The sequence below is a fragment of the Schistocerca serialis genome, unplaced genomic scaffold (assembly GCF_023864345.2).
Source record: "Schistocerca serialis cubense isolate TAMUIC-IGC-003099 unplaced genomic scaffold, iqSchSeri2.2 HiC_scaffold_1239, whole genome shotgun sequence".
Lineage (NCBI taxonomy): Eukaryota > Metazoa > Arthropoda > Insecta > Orthoptera > Acrididae > Schistocerca > Schistocerca serialis.
The window spans coordinates 57,501-62,500 of NW_026047446.1; the positions used below are offsets into that span (position 1 = coordinate 57,501).

General features: G+C 52.4%; 1 non-coding gene across 1 annotated transcript in view; it reads right to left on the minus strand.

The window, feature by feature from the left end:
- The window catches only part of LOC126436534 (small subunit ribosomal RNA), a 1,909-nt gene extending 271 nt beyond the window's left edge, over positions 1-1,638 (minus strand). Inside the window, exon 1 of the ribosomal RNA XR_007580739.1 lies at positions 1-1,638. This exon is cut by the window's left edge and continues 271 nt beyond it. This is a non-coding gene — a ribosomal RNA (small subunit ribosomal RNA).
- Between the last annotated feature and the right edge of the window lie 3,362 nt (positions 1,639-5,000).

Here is a 5,000-nt window from a genome sequence, read left to right on the forward strand (position 1 = left end):
AAGGAGGTTCAGCGGGTTACCCCGACCTTTCGGCCTAGGAAGACACGCTGATTCCTTCAGTGTAGCGCGCGTGCGGCCCAGAACATCTAAGGGCATCACAGACCTGTTATTGCTCAATCTCGTGCGGCTAGAAGCCGCCTGTCCCTCTAAGAAGAAAAGTAATCGCTGACAGCACGAAGGATGTCACGCGACTAGTTAGCAGGCTAGAGTCTCGTTCGTTATCGGAATTAACCAGACAAATCGCTCCACCAACTAAGAACGGCCATGCACCACCACCCACCGAATCAAGAAAGAGCTATCAATCTGTCAATCCTTCCGGTGTCCGGGCCTGGTGAGGTTTCCCGTGTTGAGTCAAATTAAGCCGCAGGCTCCACTCCTGGTGGTGCCCTTCCGTCAATTCCTTTAAGTTTCAGCTTTGCAACCATACTTCCCCCGGAACCCAAAAGCTTTGGTTTCCCGGAGGCTGCCCGCCGAGTCATCGGAGGAACTGCGGCGGATCGCTGGCTGGCATCGTTTATGGTTAGAACTAGGGCGGTATCTGATCGCCTTCGAACCTCTAACTTTCGTTCTTGATTAATGAAAACATACTTGGCAAATGCTTTCGCTTCTGTTCGTCTTGCGACGATCCAAGAATTTCACCTCTAACGTCGCAATACGAATGCCCCCGCCTGTCCCTATTAATCATTACCTCGGGTTCCGAAAACCAACAAAATAGAACCGAGGTCCTATTCCATTATTCCATGCACACAGTATTCAGGCGGGCTTGCCTGCTTTAAGCACTCTAATTTGTTCAAAGTAAACGTGCCGGCCCACCGAGACACTCAATAAAGAGCACCCTGGTAGGATTTCAACGGGGTCCGCCTCGGGACGCACGAGCACGCACGAGGCGGTCGCACGCCTTCGGCTCGCCCCACCGGCAGGACGTCCCACGATACATGCCAGTTAAACACCGACGGGCGGTGAACCAACAGCGTGGGACACAAATCCAACTACGAGCTTTTTAACCGCAACAACTTTAATATACGCTATTGGAGCTGGAATTACCGCGGCTGCTGGCACCAGACTTGCCCTCCAATAGATACTCGTTAAAGGATTTAAAGTGTACTCATTCCGATTACGGGGCCTCGGATGAGTCCCGTATCGTTATTTTTCGTCACTACCTCCCCGTGCCGGGAGTGGGTAATTTGCGCGCCTGCTGCCTTCCTTGGATGTGGTAGCCGTTTCTCAGGCTCCCTCTCCGGAATCGAACCCTGATTCCCCGTTACCCGTTACAACCATGGTAGGCGCAGAACCTACCATCGACAGTTGATAAGGCAGACATTTGAAAGATGCGTCGCCGGTACGAGGACCGTGCGATCAGCCCAAAGTTATTCAGAGTCACCAAGGCAAACGGACCGGACGAGCCGACCGATTGGTTTTGATCTAATAAAAGCGTCCCTTCCATCTCTGGTCGGGACTCTGTTTGCATGTATTAGCTCTAGAATTACCACAGTTATCCAAGTAACGTGGGTACGATCTAAGGAACCATAACTGATTTAATGAGCCATTCGCGGTTTCACCTTAATGCGGCTTGTACTGAGACATGCATGGCTTAATCTTTGAGACAAGCATATGACTACTGGCAGGATCAACCAGGGAGCTGCGTCAACTAGAGCTGAGCAGCCGGCCGCCCGGGAGTGTGTCCCGGGGGCCCGCGCGAACACGCAAGCGTCCGCTCAATTATTCTGCAAACAGGAGGAGGCTGAGCTCCCCTGCACAACACACCTCGAAACCCTCTCAGGTCCCGGCGGCGCGCAGCGCCGTCCTAAGTACTTGGTCGGGTTCGAGAGAGGCGCAATCGCCCGGAGTTAGGCGAGTAGACGCTTTAGGTGCGACCACCCGTGCTCCCAACTGAGCTTGCCGCTGCCGTCAGAGGCCCGGGAGCGTGCTGTCGTGGCATTGCCGGCGGGAGACAACACGCGCCACCTACGGTGACCGGCAGCTCCAACGCCAGCGCCACAGAAGGACAAAAGCCCCACTTGGGTGCCGAAGCGAACTCTCCCAGCACAGCGCACGCGCCAACACGTCCGCACAGCTGCGATACAAACCACCTGCGAGAACCGCTGGGGCGACCGAGCAGCAGACGGCGTCGCGGGGCCGAGCGCCGGGCGGCGGCGCATCCTCAGCGCACACAGTCCTCAATCGGACCAGCACACTGCAGATGGCCACCGCGCTTCGCACCGGGCCCGCGAGGACCTGCTTTGGCCGCAAGGCGCCGCGAGCAGGGGGCGCCGGCGCGCAGCTGCGCCGCCTGCCGCGTCCGTCGGCCGGCGCGCCTGCCACTGGCCGCCCCCACCAGCCGGCTGTAGCGCGTGCGCCCACGCACCGCGCTGCCAGCACGCCGGGCGGCCCCCCCTCACCGGCCGGGGACGGTCCCACCCAGCCACCGCCGCGTATCGCCTCACACCCAGATCCCCTTTCACGTTCGTGGGCATGGTGGGTCCCCTTTCACGTTCGTGGGCATGGTGGGTATCCCTGAAACAACCGGTTAATAGCTCGACCGATCGTCGCCAACACTGATTCACCTCTAGCGAGAACAACCGCACCACAACGGGTTACCTGTTGTTCATTTGCGTAACGTCACCAGCAAACGTAGACGTCCAACGCCATTTGCAACGAGTATTGCATGCCTGTGTCAGGTGTCACAACACACTACGTCTGCCCACATAGACGCAACAACATGTGCACGCCTCGAGAACACGTGGAAGGTAGCCCCCGTACGTATGCGGTGTCCATTGCGCGAACGACTGTCAGCCGGCCTCTGCAGGATGTCGCAGATGTGGAACGCGGTGCAACATGCTATCACGGTGTGTGAGAAGAGACGACTACGTCCGAATACACGCTCCACTACATCAACAGACTGCTCATGCTGATCGCCATCCAGGGCGTCCGTTCCTCCCACACGTCTGAATGGCGTACCACACTGCAATCCAGCTCTTATAGGGAGACGACACGTAGCTGCGTGCACAATATTTGGACTGTATGGTCTGCCGTTGCTAGGCGCAGTCGTCGTACGGTCACACATGTGCCACGATGTATCATTCAGTACATACGGACCAATGTGCAGTACAGTTTGTGGGTTTTGCGTACATCGGCGGACAGGTGACAGGCCGTACCACAACGTAGGCTGAGTACGTCGGCATGCGAAGGGCATTGAACATGCAAACTTCTCAACGACCAGCTTGCGAAGGCAGGGGGGAAGGGGGGGGGGCATGTACGTCCTGCTGCTATCCACATTACAGTGTATAGCAGGAGCATGTGGAAAGTCAGCAACACCTGCAAGGTGTTTAACATGACGCGATACACAGGGGACCGGGCAGTGCGAATAGCGAACTATATTGCGAGGGTTGCGGTTAGGCAACACTACACTAATTTAACGAGTTGCATAACAATTACAGAGCAGGTTCAGCGACAACGTGCGTCAGGTTAAGGCGCAATATAGGTTAGGTTAAGGCACAACATGGGTTACGTTAAAGCACAAATTAGGTTACGTTAAAGCACAAATTAGGTTACGTTAAAGCACAAATTAGGTTACGTTAAAGCACAAATTAGGTTACGTTAAAGCACAAATTAGGTTACGTTAAAGCACAAATTAGGTTACGTTAAAGCACAAATTAGGTTACGTTAAAGCACAAATTAGGTTACGTTAAAGCACAAATTAGGTTACGTTAAAGCACAAATTAGGTTACGTTAAAGCACAAATTAGGTTACGTTAAAGCACAAATTAGGTTACGTTAAAGCACAAATTAGGTTACGTTAAAGCACAAATTAGGTTACGTTAAAGCACAAATTGGGTTACGTTAAGGCACAACATGGGTTACGTTAAGGCACAACATGGGTTACGTTAAGGCACAACATGGGTTACGTTAAGGCACAACATGGGTTACGTTAAGGCACAACATGGGTTACGTTAAGGCACAACATGGGTTACGTTAAGGCACAACATGGGTTACGTTAAGGCACAACATGGGTTACGTTAAGGCACAACATGGGTTACGTTAAGGCACAACATGGGTTACGTTAAGGCACAACATGGGTTACGTTGAGGCACAACATGGGTTACGTTGAGGCACAACATGGGTTACGTTGAGGCACAACATGGGTTACGTTGAGGCACAACATGGGTTACGTTAAGGCACAACATGGGTTACGTTAAGGCACAACATGGGTTACGTTAAGGCACAACATGGGTTACGTTGAGGCACAACATGGGTTACGTTGAGGCACAACATGGGTTACGTTGAGGCACAACATGGGTTACGTTGAGGCACAACATGGGTTACGTTGAGGCACAACATGGGTTACGTTGAGGCACAACATGGGTTACGTTGAGGCACAACATGGGTTACGTTGAGGCACAACATGGGTTACGTTGAGGCACAACATGGGTTACGTTGAGGCACAACATGGGTTACGTTGAGGCACAACATGGGTTACGTTGAGGCACAACATGGGTTACGTTGAGGCACAACATGGGTTACGTTGAGGCACAACATGGGTTACGTTGAGGCACAAATTAGGTTACGTTGAGGCACAAATTAGGTTACGTTGAGGCACAAATTAGGTTACGTTGAGGCACAAATTAGGTTAGGTTAAGGTACAATATGGGTTAGGTTAAGGTACAATATGGGTTAGGTTAAGGTACAATATGGGTTAGGTTAAGGTACAATATGGGTTAGGTTAAGGTACAATATGGGTTAGGTTAAGGCACAACATGGGTTAGGTTAAGGCACAACATGGGTTAGGTTAAGGCACAACATGGGTTAGGTTAAGGCACAACATGGGTTAGGTTAAGGCACAACATGGGTTAGGTTAAGGCACAACATGGGTTAGGTTAAGGCACAACATGGGTTAGGTTAAGGCACAACATGGGTTAGGTTAAGGCACAACATGGGTTAGGTTAAGGCACAACATAGGTTAGGTTAAGGCACAACATAGGTTAGGTTAAGGCACAACATAGG